This window comes from Callorhinus ursinus, unplaced genomic scaffold, assembly GCF_003265705.2.
Source record: "Callorhinus ursinus isolate GAN/ISIS: 27379988/994484 unplaced genomic scaffold, GSC_fseal_2.0 scaffold13, whole genome shotgun sequence".
Taxonomy (NCBI): Eukaryota; Metazoa; Chordata; class Mammalia; order Carnivora; family Otariidae; genus Callorhinus; species Callorhinus ursinus.
This window is the reverse complement of record NW_027397075.1, coordinates 37,862,884-37,885,879: the sequence shown is the minus strand read 5'-3', so window position 1 is coordinate 37,885,879 and position 22,996 is coordinate 37,862,884. Positions and strand designations below refer to the sequence as shown.

The following is a 22,996-nucleotide window of genomic DNA, read 5'->3' as shown; positions in this document are numbered from 1 at the left end:
TCTGACTTTCAGCCTTACCTAGTTCTCACCTTTCTGCCTCTTATGTGAGCAAAGAAAGTCCCTCCTTTGCTTCCTTTGTTCCTAAGCCCTGGTTAATTTGGCATCTATTCAGTAACACACTACTTTTCTCCACTTCTCTTTGTCACAAACATGAATTGCTTCTTCTAAGTCTGGGGCCCTTTTTGCCCTCTACACAATATAGGCAAATAAATTTTTAAAGATTTTATTATTTATTTGAGAGAGAGAGAGATAGCGAGAGAGAGCACAAACAGGGGTAGGAGTTGGGCAGAGGGAGAAGCAGGCTCTCCGCGGAGGAGGGAGCCCAATGCGGGGCTCTATCCCTGGACCCTGGAACCAAGACCTGAGCTGAAGGCAGAAGCCTAACTGACTGAGCCACTCAGGTACCCTAAATTTTCAAACTATAAACGAGATACATTGAAGAAGCACCTTAAATATGATAAATTTAATTTTCTTCCCATTGAGGAAAGAATGGACTTTCCATAGTAACAAGTAAAAGAAAGTTAAGAGTAAAAGAAGTTAACAAGTAAAAGAAGGTTACGTATTGGTACTGAAGCACAGACCCCACAGACGCAGTCGTCTGTGCTCAACCCATTGAGTAAGCGCAGACAAACTTTGTGATGATTCCACGGAAGCCAAAGCAGTAGCACCAGCATTTCAGGACCATGTTCTGAGCTGTTGGTGGAGTGAAGGATCTGAACGATGCATCACAACAACCTTTGGAAACACGGTTTCTTTATTTTGGTCGTCAGTGAAGTTTTCTTGAACTTCTTTATATGTCAAACAATGTGCTAGCTATTAGGGGTTCATAGATGAAGGGGACTGGGTTCTGCCCTCAAAGAGCTCACTGTCCTGGTAGATGAGGAGAGAGGTTGTGATGCATTAAAAAAAAAATGAGGTAAGAAGATTTGGGATTTGGTGACATTGAGCCACTCTGAAGAGTCACCACAAGTAAAATTGTGTCATGTCAATAATTAGGATGCAGTTTTATTTGAAATTCCTTACTTTTTATCTCCTGAGGAGAAATCAAGAAACTGTGATGGGAGGTACAGTTTTTTAAAAAACAGAGAGCTAAATGATAACTAGTTTAAAACACTTGGAGTATAGCAAGGGAAAAACAAATATGTATATTCAGTAATATAAAAAATTAAAATCAACACTAAAAATTGCAATATGTTACAGCTTGAATAAACTAATAAAGGACATGATTGCAGGGAGATCTCATTTGAAGATGATTGGAGAAGACTTTGAGAGTAGTTCTTTTTTTTTTAATGATTTATTTATTTGTTTGAGAGAGAGAATCAGAGAGAGTGAGCAGAGGGAGCGGGAGAGAATCTCAAGTAGACTCTGTGCTGAGTGCAGAGCCCAACACAGGGCTTGATCCCAGGACTCTAAGATCATGACTTAAGCTAAAATCAAGAGTTGGGTGCTTAACTGACTGAGCCCCAGGCACCCCCTTTGAGAGTCCTTTTTTTTAAATTTTTTTATTGTTATGTTAATCACCATATATTACATCATTAGTTTTTGATGTAGTGTTCCATGATTCATTGTTTGTGCCTAACACCCAGTGCTCCATGCAGAATGTGCCCTCTTTAATACCCATCACCAGGCTAACCCATCCCCCTACCCTCCTCCCCTCTAGAACCCTCAGTTTGTTTTTCAGAGTCCATCATCTCTCATGGTTCATCTCCCCCTCTGATTTACCCCCCTTCATTCTTCCTCTCCTGTTATCTTCTTCTTTTTCTTTTTTCTTAAAATATGTTGCGTTAGGGCGCCTGGGTGGCTCAGTTGGTTAAGCAACTGCCTTCGGCTCAGGTCATGATCCCGGAGTCCTGGGATTGAGTCCCGCATCGGGCTCCCTGCTCGGTGAGGAGCCTGCTTCTCCCTCTGGCCCTCCCCCCTCTCATGTACTCTCTCTCTCATTCTCGCTCTCTCAAATAAATAATCTTAAAAAAAAATATGTTGCGTTATTTGTTTCAGAAGTACAGATCTGTGATTCAACAGTCTTGCACAATTCACAGCACTCACCGTAGCACATACTCTCCCCAATGTCTATCACCCAGCCACCCCATCCCTCCCACCCCCAACCACTCCAGTATCACTCAGTTTGTTTCCTGAGATTCAGAATTCCTCATATCAGTGAGGTCATATGATACATGTCTTTCTCTGATTGACTTATTTCACTAAGCATAAGACCCTCCAGTTCCATCCACGTCATTGCAAATGGCAAGATCTCATTCCTTTGGATGGCTGCATAATATTCCATTGTGTATATATACCACCTCTTCTTTATCCATTCATCTGTCGATGGACATCTTGGCTCTTGCCACAGTTTGGCTATTGTGGACATTGCTGCTATAAACATTGGGGTGCACGTACCCCTTCGGGTCCCTACATTTGTATCTTTGTGGTAAATACCCAGTAGTGCAATTGCTGGATCGAATGGTAGCTCTAATTTCAACTGTTTGAGGAACCTCCATACTGTTTTCCAGAGTGGTTGCACCAGCTTGCATTCCCACCAACAGTGTAGGAGGGTTCCCCTTTCTCCACATCCCCGCCAACATCTGTCGTTCCCTGACTTGTTAATTTTAGCCATTCTGACGGGTGTGAGGTGGTATCTCATTGAGGTTTTGATTTGGATTTCCCTGATGCCGAGCGATGTTGAGCACTTTTTCATGTGCCTGTTGGCCATTTGGATGTCTTCTTTGGAAAAATGTCTGTTCATGTCTTCTGCCCATTTCTTGATTGCATTATTTCTTCTTTGGGTGTTGAGTTTGATACGTTCTTTATAGATTTTGGATACTAGCCCTTTATCTGATCTGTCATTTGCAAATATTTTCTCCCATTCTGTCGGTTGTCTTTTGGTTTTGTGGACTGTTTCTTTTGCTGAGAGTCGTTTTTGACCAGAACCTGAAGGTAATGATAGAAATTCTTACACCATAGTTAAGTCTAGGTAATGACTTGTCCCAAGGCCCAAAGAAAAATATTAGTAAGTTTGGTTGAAGGAGGACAATGAAATGTTGTTGGCCAAAGTAGAGGATTCAAATTGCTAATTAATAAAATATGAATTAAGGTTTGGACTGGGGAAGATAATGGGTGACCTTGAATTATGGACTCATGTGGACACATGTGGATTCATGTGGATCTATAAGATCGTAAGAGTTTAGAATTAGGAAGCGGAGGAATCTAGTGGTCCTGAGAGTCTGGGGAGCAGGAATTTGATCAACTGGCAGAGCAGAGATATTCATTCATTCATTTACTCATTCATTAATCTAATGTTTATTGACAACGTAGTATGTTCCAAGAACTGTTCTAAGCACTTGGATAAGCCCTGAAACCTTATGAAACTTACATCCTCATGGAAGAAGACAGAAACAAACAGATAAACATATAAACAGATGAAAATATTGCCCGATAATAATTGCAATGCAGAAATTAAAGGGAATCATATGGACGAGAGACTGACTGTTCTTTTATATTTGGGGGTGGGGAAGGGACGGTAGTAGGGGAGGGCTCTTTGAAGATGTGACATTTAAACAAAGACCTGAAGTCAAGAAGGAGTCACACGCATATAACCAGGGATGTGTGGCTGGGATGAGCAGAGTCTGATGGAGCAATTCCCAGCAGACAGACTAAATCCAAAACCCTGGGAGGCCAATGTGGTCAAGAAGGAGTAGGCAAGAAACAAATGGCTTAAATAAGCAAGCTGGGTAAGGGACGATGAGGATCCTATGAGGAAGGATCTCAGGAACTTAAACCACAATTCTGAGGTATATAGAAGTTGGGAGCTAGCTCAAAGAAGAGGGGTCCAAGGACTGGGTGTGGGCATGCATGTGATTCAGTCATGGATAAACTGAGCAATGTTAGAATTCAGTACAGTTGGGGTGCCTGGGCGGCTCAGTCAGTTAAGTGTCTGACTCTTGATTTTGGCTCAGGTCATGATCTCAGGGTCCTGGGATTGAGCCCAGCATGGGGCTCTGCACTCAGCATGGAGTCTGCTTCTCCCTCTCCCTTTGCTCCTCCCCCTACTCACATTCTCTCTCTCTCAAATAAATAAATAAAATCTTAAAAAAAAAGAAAGCAAAGAATTCAGTACAGTTTGCTGTAAGTAAGGAACCAGAAGTTAGCTTGGATCTGAGACAGTGTTTTCTGGTGTAGGACTTTACAATAATAATAACCACAATAATTGTTCTAGTGATCTACCACCTACCTGTGACAATCTTGTTTCCTCTTTGCCTTTTATAACTTTTACTCATCTTTGCTTATTGGTTGAAATCAGGTGTCCCATCCTCCTTGACCCAACTCCCAAGTCTTGGTAGAGTTTAGGAGTCCTTACTCAGGGGTCCCCAAATACACTATTGGTATTCCCATATAGTCACATTGCTTTATGTTTGTATTTTTATTTCTGCTACTATGTGAGGGTTTTTCAGGGTGAGAGATTGTATCTTATTCCTCTTTATATCCCAAGTTGCTAATATAGTGTCTTGCACCAGGATGTTTTCAATATGCATTTTTTGATTGAATAAATGAATGAAAGAATGAGTAGATGATAGCTTATTCAAATCCTTTGTGAAATTAGGCAGGGCAAATATATAAAATAAGAGTAAAGTGTATGAGTATGTTGGTACATGCCAGGTTCTTTACTTAAACCATGTCTCTTAATTCTCCCAGCAAGTCAACGTGGTGGAGAGTGAAATCATCTATCCTTTAGAGAGAAATAAACTGCAGTTCAGAATCCATAAAGAGCAGCAACAAGGTGGTAAACCTAGTGATGGGCAAGGCTGGGAAACAATGCTGTGTTCTTTCCAGTTTGCCTAAGATCACAACATGGATGATGTTGAACTCACAGATATGTGTGCAAGAAGGAAAGTTTCCTGCCAGGAAACACACAGCTCCTGATTGCTGTGAACTTCTTTGACTTACTAGGGCGATGGAGAACCATTTAAGTTTCTGAGTGATAGGATAAAATGTATTATGCTATGATGGACATGATCTTTGGGATAATTATTCTCACTACTCTGGCTACTCTGGTACAGGCTGAATTACAGAGAGACAAGTTAGGGGTTGATCATAGTCCAACAGCTGTGGAGTTGTGAAGAATTACGGTTGTCTGTGTCCCTGGAACTAGGAAAGAAAGAAAAAATAATTTAAGAGATATTGAGTAGGAAAAAAATGGCAGAACTTAAAAAGTCTTATTAGATGTGAGATAGCAAGGAGAGAGTTCATTCAATTATAACTAGGGTGTCAAGTCCATGGATCTTAAGGGCATCCGGGAGTTTGGGATGGCACCTAATTTAAGGTGCTGCTAAATGCTGCTTAAAATTCATTATATTTTTTAGACATTCTAATGGTCCACTAAAAAAAACATGGAGTGGGTGAATGCAAATCAGTGTGCAATTCATGTCTCAGTTCCTCATCTAGAAACTAGTAAGAGTTTTCTTAGATGATTTTCAGGGTCGATGTCTTGTAAATTTACAACATTCTTGAATTGGAGCAGTTTCTTTCCTTTATAAGCCCCTCCTTTTCCTTCCCTCTTCTTATTTCAAAATGATAGCCCTGAAAGTGATCATTATCTGGATGAACAAATATGTTTAAAACAAGTATATAATTAGAAATCTTTCCCAGGTTTTGTATACACAAAGTGCATTTTTTGGTTTGCCAGTCCTGGAAATGTTTGTGACAGCTTCTTGGCTTTTAGTAAGCATTGCTCAGCACAACCACCTGCTTTCTTTCTTTTCTTTTTTAATTGCTGGGGATGGGGCTGTTTTCTATCATGGATTTTTCCGTTTGATAAAAACCTTTATTCTACTTACCTTACTTTCAATCATTTCACTGTAACATACCCCCAGACATGGCCAAGAAACCCTGCTGTCATCAATCTTCTAGTTAAAGTATGTTGCAGAGTCTTAAACATTCATTCTAGAATCTCAATATGGGCAGTAGCAGCATACCAGTTTGTGTTAATCATGCCCCAGAATTCACTGTGCCTTACTTACTTAGGAAAAAAAAAAAAGTACAACCAGAGTTTGAGAAGCATGATTTGGTGGCACAAAGGAGAAACATTATAGGAAAAACACATTATTATCATATATTAAATCCAGAGCAGTGGAGCCTTGGAAATTGGAACATTGATTTGTAAACTATCTTTGAAATAATCAAGATGTGTCATTGAAACTAATAGCCAGAATAAAAAAAAAGTAACAAGAGAAAAGGACTTAGAAGACAAAGCAGAGGGAATTCATTAATTTGAAAATATTTATCAAATACCAGGTATTAAGATATGGAGGCATCCTGTTAGACATTGGTCATATGGAAGAACATAAAACAGACAGTCCCTTGCCCTTCCAGAGCTTACAGTGTAGAGTGGGAAGCTACAGGGAATGTAGGTATTGCATAAATGATTAGAAGTTTTAAAATGGAGAACTGCAAGTGAAACAGAAGGAAATGGAACTTGACTTTGGGCAGAGGACAGAAGGATATTGTTGGCCTGGTAAGATCTTTTAGCAAAAAGTAATCGTGAAGTTGAAAATTGAAGGTTAGGTAGGTGTTAGTTAGCAAGGCAGAAATGTTGGGAAAGGAAAGAGATGGGATAAGTATGAAGGTAATTAGACAGGAGCTGAGATATTCTTGGAATTGAAAGAAGTCCATTTCTTCTTTCTTCTTCTCATCTCTCACAGATGAGACTTAGTCAAGATATTTTGAGACTATATCAAAGAGAATGGATAGCATCCCAAAGGAGGCAGGGAACCACTGAAGGGAAGTGATAAAAGATGGGTGTACTGAAATGATCATGATCATGGTAACCGCTGTTGGAAGGGAAAGAGTGAGAGTGGGAAATGTACATGTGTATACATGTAGGCTCACAGAAAATAACGTCTACTTGCCCTAAATCCAGGCGGTAAAGACGTGCTACTTGGGAGATGGCATTAACTCAAGAAAGAACAGGGAGAAGTTTAGGATAATGGTTTATCACATTATTAGGCAGCCTGGTGAAGTTTTGCTTCTTGATGATAACCCTTGTAATGAGGTGACAAACATTTGTACAGCTGGAAAGTCATCAAGAGAAGGTTCCCTAGCCTTTCTGAAAAATCATGGTTCCCAAACTTGAATATCAGGGATCAGGAAATCACTCCACTCTCTCTTTAAAACAAAAGCAAAAATAAAATCCCAACAAACCCAATAACCTGAATAAAAATTTGGAATGCCATTTTAACATCATAATTTCAGAAGAATATAATTTCACAATAAATGGTAAGCTTTCTAATTTCCCTGTAAGGACAATAACATTTTTGTGCATATAATTTTCCTTATTTTTCTAGTTTGTCCACAAAGCTATAACCTTTTGTCACATACACAATGTCCCAGAGACTTAATTTTGTAAACCTTAGCTCCACCTATCACAGAGACAGGATAAAAACTGGTACGGCCTTTATCCTTGAACTAATTATATCCAAGGTCATTTCAGAGTTGAAATACACTTTAATTCCACAGCTGTGCCTTTTAGGATAGACCAGAAGGAGACTTAACCTCTGACAAAGCATGATTAGTTGCTTATTCACTGAAGGAGGGCAAATATTTCTCAGAATATTCCTTTTGCTTGATGGCTACTAGCTTTGTAAATATACCCCTGGAAGAAACAACACAATTCTGATGAGTCATCATGCTTTCATATAAGGATGCTGAAAAGTAACCTCAGAATAGGAATAGAAACTGAAAACCTATTTTAAGACTTCCCTGATTTGAGGCAATTTTTTAAGGAACATACACATGAAATAAATTCACTGCATATATATTAATTCAAATTGAAAATATTTAGAAAGGGATGCCTGGGTGGCTCAGTCGGTTAAGCGTCTGCCTTTGGCTCAGGTCATGATCTCAGGGTCCTGGGATCGAGCCCCGCATTGGGCTCCCTGCTCAGTGGGGAGTCTGCTTCTCTCTCTCCCTCTGCCCCTCTCCCCGCTCAGGCTCTCTCTCTCTCTCTAATAAATAAAATCTTAAAAAAAAGAAAAGATTTAGGAAATAAAGATCCAGTGAGCATCTCTGAAAATGTTTCATATCATAGATATTATGTTTTTAGTTTTAAAATTAAGAGGGTGAAGTAATAAGGAGGTGAGAAACGCTGATGAGTAATGACTTATTTTTCATTTTATTCTTAATTATAATAGGTCTTATGGTGGAAGAGAGCTTTGGTAAGAGGAAAATGTGATTTCCATCTCTATATAAAGTAGGCATAGGAAAGTTTGTGAGTTTAGTCTTAACCTGGAGAGAAGTAACACTAGCACACCTACTAGCATACTAAGAAAAGTTTTTCCAAAATAAACAAATGGGAATACATCCGATTAAAAGCTGCACAACAAAAGAAACGATTAACAAAATGAAAAGACAACTTATGGAATGAAAAATTTATTTGCAAATCACATATCTACTAAGGGCTTAATATCCAAAATACATAAAGAATTCATATAACTCGATAGCCAAAAAAAAGAAATCTAATTAAAAAATGGACCAAGGACCTGAAGAAATGAAGAAGGCATGCAAATGACCAATAGGTAGATGAAAAAGTGCTAAGCATTACTAATCGTTAGAGAAATGCAAGTCAAAACCACAATGAGATGTCACCTCACATCTGTTAGAATGGCTGTCGTCAAAAAGGCAAGCAATAACAAATGTTGGCAAGAATGTGGAGAAAAGAGAGCCCTTGTGCGTGGTTAGTGGAATTATGAAGTGGTCCAGCCACTATGGAAACAGTATGGAAGTTCCTGAAAAGAATTAAAAATAGAACTACCATATGATCCAGTAAATTCTAATTCTGGGTATTTATCCGAAGGAAACAGAAATACCATGTCAAAGATAACTGCCTTCCATGTCTGTAGCAACATGATTCACAATAGTCAAGACACAGAATCAACCTAAGTTGTCTACCAACAGGTGAATGGATAAATGAGTTGTGAGTCATATACATATATAATGGAGTGTGGTTCAGTTATAAAAAAGGAAACCCTGCCATTTGTGACAACATGAATGGAAATTGAGAGCATTATGCTAAGTGAAATTGAGTCAGAGAAAGACAAATACTGTATGTTCTCACTTACCATGTGAAATCAAAAAACCCCAAACCCTCCAATTCATAGAAAAAGAGATCAAATTTGTGGTTACTAGAGGCAGAGGGTGGAGGGTAGGGGGAATTGGATGAAAGGTGTCAAAAGATACAAAATTCCAGCTATAAGATAAATAAGTACTGGGGATGGAATGTACAACATGATGACTCTATTTAACACTAGAAAATTTAAATAAAATCTTTAAAAAAATAAAATAAAATTAGGGACTTTAGTGCCTTCTCCATAGTATGTAATACATACTACTATGTAGTAATACATAAGTAATACATGGAGATACATATTAAGTATTAAAGAATACTTAAGATTTAATCTTCAAATTGCCATTTACTTCAAGAATTAATACATGAAAAAGAGGGCGCCTGGGTGGCTCAGTCGTTGAGCATCTGCCTTCGGCTCAGGTCATGATCCCAGGGTCCTGGGATCGAGTCCCACATCGGGCTCCCTGCTCCGCGGGAAGCCTGCTTCTCCCTCTCCCACTCCCCCTGCTTGTGTTCCTGCTCTCGCTATCTCTCTCTGTCAAATAAATAAAATCTTTAAAAAAAAAAAATACATGAAAAAGAAAACCAGTTTTAAAGATTTTATTTATTTATTTTTGCGAGAGGGAGAGCGAGCATGAACAGGGGGAGGGACAGAGGAAGAAGCAGACTCTCTGCTGAGCAGGGAGCCCGATGCGGGACTTGATCCCACCCCGGGATCATGACCTGAGCTGAAGGCAGACGCTTAACTGACTGAGCCACTCAGGTGCCCCAAAGTCCCTAATTTTAAATGGAGTTTCTGAATTATCAATCTTTTTTTTAATGCATTTAGCAGCTTTTTTTAGAAATTGAAGTATAGTTGTCACACACAACGTTGCATTAGTTTCAGGTGTACAACATAGTGATATGAAACTCTATGTTATGCTGTGCTCACCACGAGTGTAGCTCCCGTCTGTCACATACAACACTATTACAACACCACTGACAACATTCCCAATGCTGTTCTTTTTATCCCATGACTTAGTCATTCCATAACTGGAAACCCATACCCCCCATTCCTTTTCACCCATTTTGCCCATCTCCCCACCACCCTCCCCTCTGGGCAACACCAGGTTGTTCTCTATATTTATGGGTCTGTTTCTGGGTGTTGTTATTTATTTACTTACTTTGCTTTTTGGATTCCATACACAAGTGAAATCATACAGTGTTTGTCTTTGTGTGACTTCTTTCACTTAGCATCATGCTCTCTAGGTCTGTCCGTGTTGTCACAAATGGCAACAATTCTTTTCTGTGGCTGAGTAATATTCCATTGTATTGATTTATCACCTCTTCTTTATCCATTCATCAGTGGATGGACACTTGGGTTGCTTCCATATCTTATCTATTGTAAATAATGCTGCAATAAACATAGGGGGATATATATATATACACACACACATATCTTTTTGAGTTAGTGTTTTAATTTTCTTTGGGTAAATACCCAGTAGTGGAATTACTAGATTGTAATCTAATATCAATCTTATGCAAATTATCTTCTATCATATAGTGGGATAGCCATTCCCCAAAAGTCTTGTCACCTATTCTTGATCTGAGGGATGGGGTTACCAATACTCTAAGTACACAAATCACCTGGATCCTTTCTACCTTGTCTCCATGTTTGCTTCCTCTCATAATCCCCTATAAGAATTTGGGCTTTGCAAGGGCACCTGGGTGTCTCAGTGGGTTGAATCTCCGACTCTTGATTTTTGTCTTGGGTTGTGATCTCAGGATTGTGGGATTGAGCCCCGCATCGGGCTCTGCACTCAGCGTGGAGTCTGCTTACCCTTTGCTCTTCCCCCAGTCTCTCTCTCTCTCTTAAATAAATTAAATCTTTAAAAAAGAAGAATTTGAGCTTTACAAACATAATTGGGAGGGGAGTTGGAAGGAAGTAAGGAGTTGAGGTTAGTAATCTCCATGATTTGTACTGACTGCTTTAGTTGTCCTGCAGCTTGAAAAATTCTTTGTCAGTGGAACACAAAGTCATGATTTGGAATGGAGAAGGAAAAAATACCCACGGCCGGGAGAACTAAACACAATAAGATGACATGTGCATTTTCAAAATGTTTAACGATGAGCTTGTGACCCATCTAATATGAATTTTTAAAAAAACAATAATTTGGCAGGAAAGAAAACAAAGCATGTGTATATAAAAACTCCAAACCTTCTCATTTTCTATTTACTTGGGAGCTTTTTCTTTGACTTCTCAGACTCATTTAATTTATCTGTGACTAGGCAATGGGAAATGGCTATAAGAAGACATACATATTTTGAGGTCAAAGGTTTGGTTTAAACTCTGACTCTGATGTTCAATCTTGGGTAAATCACCACTCTCTGAGATCCATGGTGTTCTATTCTTCTATTGGAATGATAACAAGGTAGGCTGGGGCAATGCTCTCAGGACCCCAGTTCATCCCAGAGGTCACCTGCAGCTCCCATACACTGGGAAGACTTTCTTCCTTAAGTACTCATATCTGCCTCTCTGAGGACTTAGAAGCAGAGGACATGTTTTGTAATCCCAAATCTCCTTGTTTCTTAAACTTCTTTTCCACAACTTTCAGGTGGCAAAACTGATTCCAACTAAGAATAAACTACTTGTTCAAATGTAAGTTCACGAGGTAAACCGCAACTTGAAGATTAACTCTTAAATCTCAATGTGACATTATTCAATACATACAATGTGTAAAACATTAAGTTTCTAATTTTGAACTGAGTCTCTTCCTTGTTAATTGATTCAGCCATCACCCCCTACCATGTGGTGTGTGGTCTGGTTTATTCATGCGCTTGACTTTTGTCAAATGTTTTCAACCCTCCACTTCCATCCTTTCCATCCTGACAGGCCTGATCTTCCTCAGAGAGTACACCACATTTCTTGACACAGTAATCACTTTGGCTTCTCTCTCCCCACATCACCATCTCTACTCTACATTTCTCCTACACTCAGTTTCATGGCTGGTTGGCTTATTTTCATCTTTCAAATCTCCATTGACATGTATCCTTAGAGAGGCCTTTCCTGCACATGTCGAATTTTTTTTTTTTTTACATCATTATCCTATTTATTTTGTTCTTTGCATACTCTGGCTACTAGGATATAAGCTCCGTGAAAATATGAACCTTGTCTATCCAATTTGTTCTCTCTCTAGTCCCTAACAATATGCTAGGCACATGATAAGTAGGCAAGACTGCAGGGGAATGGCTATGTAAGCCCTTGGTAAAGTTGGATTATGTTTTCAGGTCTTCCCAGGAGTCAATTTTATCACAAAAGCAACAGATAAGCTTCTTACTTTCAGGGGATGAAGCGGCTTGGCCAATGGGTTTATCAGTAGTAACCTGTGCTTACTGAATTTAGTTTTTGCCTCCCCAAGTAAATTATGGATTTTTAAAAGGATCTTCCAGTATAGATATCTAAAAATCATTGTAAATGAGTGATCAAATGAATGAATCCTATTATTGGGTGAATGGATACTACTTATTAAATATATATTATATCCAGAGAGAATGCTGTGTAAGGGATGGTAGAACATTCCAAAACAAATGACCATATATAACATAAACCGTGAATTTATTTCAAATATCAGAATGGGTGTTAAGGAAAATAGAAATATCTAGAGAACCAAATGAAAGGGAAATTGTTTTTCTAGAACTACTATTTTTTTTAAATATTTTATTTATTCATTTGAGAGAGAGAATGAGATAGAGAGAGCATGAGAGGGGGGAGGGTCAGAGGGAGAAGCAGACTCCCTGCCCAGCAGGGAGCCCGATGCGGGATTCGATCCCAGGACTCCAGGATCTGACCTGAGCTGCAGGCAGTCACTCAACCAACTGAGCCACCCAGGCACCCTAGAACTACTATTTAGAGTAAAATAGTCATATCCTTTTCTTTCTTCCTATTTTAGTGATAAAACATTATTTGATATTGCAGGGCTTTAACTGTAGCAAATTATAAACAAGAATGGACATACAATTGGTTAGGATACTAATCTTTTTTTTTTTTCTTAATTCAGTTTTTGGACCAGTCTGCTATTTTCAGGACAGTGAAAATATCTCAGTAGGATATTAATGAAGAAGTATTTGGGGCACCTGGGTGGCTCAGTTAAGCGTCTGCCTTCAGCTCAGGTCATGATCCCAGAGTCCTGGGATTGAGTCCCTGCATCAGGGTTCCTTGCTCAGCAGGGAGTCTGCTTCTCCCTCTCCCTCTGCTGCTCCCCCTGCTTGTGCATTAGCTCTCTCTCTTTCTTTCTCTCTCTGTCAAATAAATACATACATACATACATACATACATACATACATACATCTTTTTTTAAAAAAAGAAACTAATTTTTTTGTGTGTCCGCAATGTTTTCCTCAATGGTCCTATCTATATAAATAAAACAGTCAATGATTTTGCTAATTTGGAATGGATTTGATTATGATGAGTGTTTTGTTCTTTCATAGCAGTGTTTGGAATTTTGTTATAGTTGTTGTGAATTAACCTAAATTTCACTCTACCCTAAAAAACAGATTTGGGACAAACTGAGATTCAAGGCTAGATTACATGTAATGAAATTAAATTCTAGTATGTGACTATCTCTGTTAGTTGGGTGAAGATTAAGAGTTACTTGCTATTCTTTGCTGTATTTTCTTTCAATCAGGGAACAATGACATATATATATCGGGAATGAAGAAAGACAGATTTTTCTCCAAAGAGAAATTGTTGGGCCTGACAACATATTTGGACAATCATATAGCAAAAGTGCTTATGAAGATGTTTAGTCACTGGTTTTATAGACATAAATACAGGAATGTTGTTACTATCTTGGTCCTCTTAAGAAAACACTACTGACATCTATCAGAGCTCAGTTACTTGAAGAATTCTGGACATTCACTTAGCAGTAATTCTTCCTACACAGGATTACCTTCAAAGCAAAGGACACGGGCTCAGATTCTATCATGGTCATCAGCACATCTAAATTCTAAGAGCACAAATATTTTAAAAATTCTGCCAGGTGCCGGCAAGACGGTTTCTGAGCTGTGTAATTGGGCTGGTGCCCATTCTGACAGAATTGCTAAAACTAGACATGCACTTGCTTTACCAAATTTAGAGGGATCTTGGAGAGCAGAAAACAACTTGCTAAATTATTTCCAGAGTAGGTAAAATGAATTGGGACAACTCAGCTTTGTCAAAAGTTCCTCAACATGTTTTATCTACAGTCAAAATTTTCTACTGTGTATTAAGTCATATTAATTATTGGCTGTAGGATCCATCCCATTTGTACAAGATAAATTTGCAATTCTTGATAAATTCTGAAGGAATCCCGATTTGATTTTCACTTCTACTTCATCTACAAAAGAAAAAGAAATTTTTTAAAAGATTTTATTTATTTATTTGACAGGGAGAGACACAGTGAGAGAGGGAGCACAAGCATGGGGAATGGGAGAGGGAGAAGCAGGCCTCCCACTGAGCAGGGAGCCCAATGCAGGGCTTGATCCCAGGACCCTGGGATCATGACCTGAGCTGAAGACAGACGCTTAACCGACTGAGCCACCCAGGTGCCCCGAAAAAGAAATATTTTTAAGGTATAGGAATATAAGTCGATAGTGGAGAAAACTGCATAGTACGAGTCTGACTGTAAAATGATCTGACTTGTAGTAAAGTTTTTCTGGGAATGAAGTCTAGGATGATTTTTTTTTAAGATTTTATTTATTTGAGAGAGAGTGAGCGAGAGAGAGCATGAGTGGGGAGGAGATGGAGAAGCAGGCTCCCCACACAGCAGGGAGCCTGACGCAGGGCTCAATCCCAGGACCTGGGTTCATGACCTGAGCCAAAGGCAGACCCTTAACCGACTGAGCCACCCAGGCGCCCCAACTCTAGCATGATTTAAGAGGGGAAAGGAGATGCAAGAGTGAGTCCCGTCTGATAGTATATGTAAGTAATAGCAATGCAAGGGTATAAATTAACATTTTCACAGCAAATGAAAAGGAAAATGTGGTTATAAAAATTTTGAATATAGAAACCCAAAGATGAATGAAGGAGTGGAAGGTGGGAAGGATAGGCAAGAGAGTAACTGTGGCTGATGAGGAAGAGAATGGTGGAAAGTTCTAGCCTTGGCACTTCGGGGTTTCATTTTCTACCAATGACTTCACCACCACCACTATCAGAGATTTGATTGGCTTGGCACAAAGCTGAAAAGATGGTCAAACAACACTTGCTATGAGATCGTATGATGTACTGGAAAAATTGTGGGGTTTGGAGTTGGACAGACTTGGTTTGAAGTCCTGGCTCCACTACTAATAATCTGTGCTTATGTATTATTAGGATTCTAAATAAAGATAATAATGCCTAATTTCATGATCGTAGTGATTAATGATACTGTAAACGTAGTAATAATACAAACTACCTGGCTCCTTATAGGCTCTATAAAGAGAGCCTATAAAGAATAAAGAAGAATAAATAATAATTTATATAAAGAAGATAAAGAATAAAGAAGATAAATAAAAATATTTATATTTATTTTATATATATGAAAAAATAAATAAATAAACAATAAAGAAGAATAAAGAGTAAAAGAATAACAGTGAGGGGCGCCTGGGTGGCTCAGTTGGTTAATCGACTGTCTTCGGCTCAGGTCATGGTCCCAGGGTTCTGGGATCGAGTCCTGCATCAGGCTCCCTGCTCGGTGGGGAGCCTGCTTCTCCCTCTCCCCCTGCTTGTGCTCTCTCTCTCTACCTCTCTCTGTTTTTTTTATTTGATAAATAAAAAATAAAATAAAAATATAATAAAAAAATAAAATCTTTTTAAAAAAATAAAATAAAAAAATAAGAGTAACAGTGCTTTATTTCTTATATTTCTCTTCCTATATCTAAAAATAATTAAGAAGAGAAACATTTTTAAGAAGTAGTAATAATCTGCCTAACATGTTCAATTAGAAAGCAGTAGTTAAGAGAAAATTACTGCTTCCACTTTTCAGGTCAAAGTACTGATGTAAATGTAGGTCTATAGTAAATGTACATGAAGAGGACAGGTGATTACTAGTAGATATTTACTGTTAAAATATAGTTCTTATTGCTCATACTCTCTAGATCTATGCTTTCATCATAACATGTAATTTTTAAATGCATTATAAATATATCTTTTTAAAAAATATTTTATTTATTTATTTATTTGAAGAGAGAGAGTGTGTGTGAGTCGGGGAGAGGAGCAGAGGAAGAGAGAATCTCATGCAGATTCCTCGTGGAGCACGGAGCCCTACGCCCAGCTCAGTCTTACGACTCTGAGGTCATGACCTGAGTCTAAACCAAGAATCCAATGTTCAACCGACTGAGGCACCCAGGTGCCCCTCATTATAAATATATCTTAATTAGAGTCCATTCCACCCCTAATCTCGGTTTAGCTTCATATTACCAGGAATTTTACCAGTGTGGGAGAGGAGAGTAGAAAAACTAAACTTTCTCTTCTTTAATAATGATGAAAATAGCAGCCACAAGTAGAACGTTACCTGGAGGTCAGGTTTAAGATATCTCTGAACCCACTATCATAGATAACAAATGCAAAAACATCCTGTGAACTCCTAGTGTAATGTGGATTTGGGGAGTGGGGGAAAGGGTTGACGAGAATGTAGAAGGCTTGTTTCCTGTCATCCTAGAGCATAAAATTTTTTCTTTTATAGCCAAGTAAAATACAAATTGATTAGTGCTCAAATGAATGTTCTTTCTCAAGTGAAAGATTATTTATACCAGAAAGGGTAGTGGGTAGAAAAATCTTCCAGACAAAGTGGTAATTGAGTTAAGACTTTCAGGATGAAGATTATTTCAGTGGAATTTAAGGGAAAGGTGTGGTTTCTGTGAGAGAGAGAGAGAGAAAGAGAGACAGAGCGCATGAGAGAGAGAGAGAGAGAGAGAAAAAGAGAGAGCATGAAAGGTTGAGGAGGGCAACAGGCAAGGAAGAAGCAGACTCCCGGCTGAACAGGGAGCCTGACTCAGGGCTCTATCCCAGGACCCTGGGATCATGACCTGAGCCGAAGGCAGACACCTAACCGACTGAGCCACCCAAGCACCCCAACATCAAGTTCTTTTCCATTTTTGAGCCATGGGTTTTGACAAGTAGGTACTTCCTTGTTAATTAATTCAGCCAGTTTTAGGACTGTTCCATTTGCTTATTTATCCAGTGCTAATTATTATTAGGGCTTACTTAGTCTAAAATGTTAAGATGTTGATTAGTAACAAATGGTATGAAACTCATTGACTAGTAATGATGCAAAAGGACGGACTGTGTTTAAAGAGGCTGCTACCATACTGCTCAGTTTCAGAGGGGTTTCACGTGCAGTCCTCCTAAATGACCTTCATTGATCACAAGCCCAGGGAAGACGGGTCTTCAGATCTAATTGGTCATACGGACTGAGGCAGGCTATGAATGCAGTCTCTGTCTTACCTAGGGTGGAGGCAGAGGTCCCTGGAGCCAGTAGGCTAATACCGGATATCATTTTGGAGAAGATCGGACAAAGTAAAGATAGTAAATCTGAACTCATACCATCCATTTAGGGGTCTACGCGAAGAGTGAAATGGGTAGGGAGCCAAACTGGAGGTGGGCATGGAGGCCACAGAATGGGGCGATGGGAGGTGGTCTATGTCAGCTGTAGAGAGGGAGAGACATACTTGCAGAAGCTTTTATTCACTACAAGTATGGAGATAGTCTCATTTAGTAAGTTTGGAAAGAGGCAAACATCTCCCCATACGTTTTAACCCTAGCCATAGCATAGACTGAATCTTTCTTTAAAAGCCTTTAATCAAAACATTTTTCTATTTTTAATATATAAATATATTAGGAATCCTCCCTCTCCAAATATTGAAAGCTACGATTTTTTATTATCAGACTGACTAGAACACTATGAAGCTGATGAAAAGGGAGTCTTTCTTTGCCAGAGTCTCAGGATAAACATGCCCTGCAAAACATATTCTTTCACCAGTTGTATCCGGGGAAGGGGTGAAAAATAGCAGTGTGCTCTCTGCTTCTCTATTTCACACACCTCACCTTTCAAGAATTTCGGGGTCTTTGAAAACCAAAAGATCTGGATCCCATGAGACACTACAGGCCTTTTTTAGGAAGGAGAGATTTATAATATGCCAGGTTGAATTTATGGGGAAAAAAAGAAAAGGAGTTGATTCTTGGATGGCCAGAAAGCGGATAATCCAGCAGACTTAATGATGAAATCTGCAGAAAATACATTTCTTTGACAGTGTTATAAGAGAGCTAGGAGGGGGGGCGTCTGGGTGGCTCAGTTGGTTAAGCGACTGCCTTCGGCTCAGGTCATGATCCCGGAGTCCCGGGATGGAGTCCCACGTTGGGCTCCCTGCTCAGCGGGGAGTCTGCTTCTCCCTCTGACCCTACTCCCTCTTGGGCTCTCTCTCACTCCCTCTCTCAGATAAATAAATACAATCTTTAAAAAAAAAAAAAGAAAGCTAGGAAGGTGTGCTCAATATTCAATTAAAGGCAAAACTAGAAATCCTGTGTTTGAAAACAAGCTATCCTAAATGAATATGTCAATCTTTAAAGACACTGATCCAGTGGCATTTGGATAAATTTAGACAGTACACCTTCTTTATTACAGTGATATGGGGTATTTGAATTTGTATTGCCAATTTGTAATTCAACGTGATTTGATCTTTACCTCTCAAAATATGCATTACAGTCTTTGGTATGCCTTTAATCTTCAATTTACAAACACTGGGTTATCAGGTGTTTTGAGTTTGGGGAGGAAATATTTGGATAGATTTTTTAAAGTGCTCTTATATCTTTCATCTTCAAAATGTACACATCCTATATTTTGGGTTTGTTATAAACTTTGCTTTTTTAAAGAATGCAAAAATGCTCTAGGTTATTCATCTTTTCAATTTTGTTCTTACTTGTTTGGGGGGGGAAAGGAAGCAGTGACTGCTTAAGGACAAGACGTGCTCCCACACACAAACACACAGGCACACCCAGGAGCACCCATGTGATTTACACCAGTTAATTTACAGATTATTTTACGCACGTTTTGTAACTTCAGACTGATAAGTAAACATTTACGTTTAAGATACCCGCTTCTTCGAGAACACTGCTTTCCCTCTCTTCCTCTTTCATGCCACCTTAAAAACAGTTGCAAAGTCTAAAGGAAACCAGCCCACAGTTTAGCCCCGCCTACCAAGGATTAGACTTGAACTTCTCTGTAGTCCCGGCTGAAAAAAAGGATCCTGACAGAAAGCTAGAGGCATAAAGGAGCCAGAAGAATCTCATGTAACTCTGGGAACAGTAAGCAATATGTTTACTCTTGCCCGGCTCCACTTCCCTCCCCTCATCCTCCTGAGCTTTTTAAACGTTTGTATCTTACTTGGCAGGGAGAAAGGACGGAGGCAAACCTGGGATTCACTGCTTTACCAAGTCTGCGTCTCCTCTGCTTTTTGGAAACGAGACACAGGTCAGGGAATTTAATTTCTTTCTAACAAATGCCAGCTTGCTTTCCGGGGTCTGGAGGTGCCGGGGAGTGGGACCATCAGGTGTTTGTTTCCCTTACTTAGAGCCCCGAAAGAAAGCGAGCGTTCCAGTGAGGTGGCTCCGGTTAGAGCTCCACGTGATGCCACCCCGTGGTGACCCAGCCCGGACTGGAGCGGCGCGCTGTTTGACAGCCCCAGTGCCTTGTTAGCGATGGAGTTTGGGGGGCTTGGTGACGTTTTAATTAAAAAGAATAGTCATTACGATTACTTATGCAAAGCATTCCTGGGTTTTCCATATGCCGCGGTGTTGGGCAAAAAGAAAGACAGTGGAGAAAGTACACCCTCTGGTATGCTGATTCGCCCTGCCCTAAGTTGCTTGACGGGCTGGGAGATCAGAGCTCCAAACTAGATGCTGCGAAAGATTTGAGCAAATAATAAAGTTAATTTTTGAGTGTGAATGCTATTTTGGTCATTTCTTTTTAGAAAAAGAAGTTTAAAAGGGCATTTGGATTTGAAATAAGAGTGGATTAACATATCTAAAGCTCCTACAACTTCTGTTCATGGTAGTGTTAAAAAGAATGATTTTCATCTCAAAAACTAGAACAAGAAATGCTCTTCACAAGGGTTGATGATGTGAGCATTTCTTCAGGTAAGGTGGTTGAAGAGTATACTAAAGGCATCTCATTTGGATGGGTATCAATTCTCATTTATGACATTTGCATATATAACCTTTGAGTTCAAGGAGAATTTGTGTTGTGTTTCGTTTCTGTTTGTTGCAGAAATTTGGAATTGTGGCCCAAGAGATATTTACAGGGAATAGTAGTGAAACAAACCCTGTGAAAAATTTTTAATTTTATTCCAGAGGTCCTAGACCTTGACAATCAAGTTTGATGTTGGGATAAGAAGCAAGTATTTGCTTCTTTCATTGAGCCAAGGAAGAGTTAAATTTTAAATTAAGCAATAATTGTGAAATGCACAGAGAAGTGTGTATTCTGCATTTGTTCAAAGCAACTTTACAAACTTCCTGAAAGGGCAGCACATTTTATGGGACAAGAAACTAAGAAACCTATTTAATAATTTTCCTTTTTCTACTTAGGCATAAATGCAGAATACCCCAGTAGTGATTTACAATGTTAAAAAGATGCATACTTTGGAAGTATTTTGCATTTGCGTTTTGCATTTGTGTTTAATTAGGAAAAGGAAAATTATTAAATAGATTTCCTAGGACCTGATAAAGTTCATTCCGGAGAGATAATTTGGCTGTGTTTTTAACCTATCAGTATCTTTCCTGGTGTCACTACTTAGAAAGCAAAATCATGAAACCAAGCATTTGCATATTAAAACATATGTTCCAGAAATAAAAAAGACGAAGACAGAGTTAGCTCAGGTTCCCTTTCCTCTCATAAGCCTTGTATTTACCTTCTGTTTGTTTTCCTCCTCTTGTTTGCAGACTTCAGAGCTTTAGTTATTCTCAACTTTTTTTTTCAGTCACAGACCCTTTTACAGATCTTATGAAAGCTATAGACCCCTCCCCAGAATAATGCACAAATGCTGCTCCAACCGGCACAGATTTGGAAACACCCTTAGGAAGGTCACAAACGCTCTGAAACAATTCATATCAAATGAACATGTAGTGTTTTTTAGAACTTCGGAGTTTTCTGCTCGTATCAAATAATTAGCAAATCATTTTGCTTATAAGAACTGTTGAACAGTGAATATTGCAGTGCCCATACTGTCATTTATTCACTAGTGTTCTGGGACTCTAAGCAATTTGGTGTAATGGAAAAAACTACTTGCCTGAAAATCAAGTGACCTAGATTCTTGACTCAACCCCTATAATAACTAACTGAACAGTATTAAGCTTGCCTTTTTCTGTAACATCATATTTTTTTATTGCTGAATGCAGTAAGTAAAACAAATAGGAAAATAAGATACAAGTTATATTTTATTGGATTATGGGATGTCTGTATTTACTGCTTTTATTCCAAAATTCCTAACAATATTTCCCAGCAGGATTGTTTTATAATACTCTTTTTTTTTAAAAGATTTTACTTATTTATTTATTTGACAGAGAGAGACACAGTGAGAGAGGGAACACAAGCAGGGGGAGTGGGAGAGGGAGAAGCAGGCCTCCCACTGAGCAGGGAGCCTGATGCAGGGCTTGTTGCGGGGCTCGATCCCAGGACCCTGGGATCACGACCTGAGCCGAAGGCAGACGCTTAACGACTGAAACACCCAGGCGCCCCTATGATATTCTTGCTTATTACAAAGATAATTCCTGCTTACTGTTTAAATTTCCTTAGATATAGAAAATTTTAAAGGAAGAAAGGAAAAAATGACTTATAATCCCCTCAAGGGATAACTCTTTTTAAAATGTCATTCATTCATTTATTCAGTCAACAAATATTTGTGAACTATTCTGCATCAGTACAGAGACAAGAGACGCAAATTCACGTATATACATCTGTTTATACTTCTAGGCTTTTTTCTGTCCTTACACTCATATGTAGATTTTACAAAATTGTGATTATATTTGTTAAAAGCTAAACGGAGACATATCAAAATTTTAAGAGTTTATTTGAATAAAACTCGATCGGAATGGGACAGTACCAAAGAAAAGTGGTTAGAAGTGCTTCTGGGCAGGATCTCCAAAGAGAGACTTTTGTAAAGAAAGAGTGGAGTCAGCCTAACGAAATTATTGTCTATAGTTTAAAGCTTAGTTGGCTGTTTGTGATTGGCTGTCCCTACGTTTCAGTTTTGTAGGTTTAGTTTTCAGACCAGTTTAGATTTTGGTTTGCTTATCTAGGCCACCACAGCATTCAAGTCACATTGCCTAATGGCTTCCTTGTTTCATTAGTTTAACTCACTACTCTTTGCTCTTTCATAACATGCTTACTCCTCAGTCATGAAATTTTCTGTTAAAACATGATTTTCTTATACTCGTGTATAATTTTGTATTCATTCATATCTGAAACAAATATTGAGTCCCTGCTATGTGTCAGGTACTGTGCAAGTAATGGCAATCCATCCATGAGCAAGAGTGGTTCTCACCATGATGTAATTTTTAGTCTGTGGAAATGTTATATTGGCTGATTATAAATTGTTGGATATTTGGGTGGATTAGTTTTCTATTATAAATAATGTTTCAGCTAAGACCCTTTATATAAGTGTTTGTATACATCTTTGTACTTCCTTTGGATAGATTCTTAAAAGTGTATGCCCAGATTTTAACAAAAGCTCCACTACTTACAAGTTGTGAGCTCATAAGCCAATTGTTTATCAAACCATTCTTTGCTCAACTGTAAAATAGAAGTAATCATAATAATTGAGTATTTGGGGGACTCTCAAAAACATTTAACAAAATGTCATTGAATTATTTTTGCCATTTTGCTCTTGAGAAAA

The 22,996-nt window shown here is 38.7% G+C and overlaps 1 protein-coding gene and 1 pseudogene across 3 annotated transcripts in view; one reads left to right on the top strand and one right to left on the bottom strand.

Annotated features, from left to right (window-relative positions):
• LOC141374014 (mitochondrial import inner membrane translocase subunit Tim9 pseudogene) overlaps nt 1-22,996 on the bottom strand; it is a 781,319-nt pseudogene that overhangs the window by 418,053 nt on the left and 340,270 nt on the right.
• Nucleotides 19,300-22,996, top strand: part of PLA2G4A (phospholipase A2 group IVA) — a 165,749-nt gene continuing 162,052 nt past the window's right edge. For all 3 annotated transcript variants that reach the window (XM_073900074.1, XM_073900072.1, XM_025877816.2), the window contains exons 1-2: nt 19,300-19,412; nt 19,499-19,578. The gene's annotated coding sequence lies outside the window, so the exon portion shown is untranslated. The remainder of the gene's footprint in view (nt 19,413-19,498; nt 19,579-22,996) is intronic.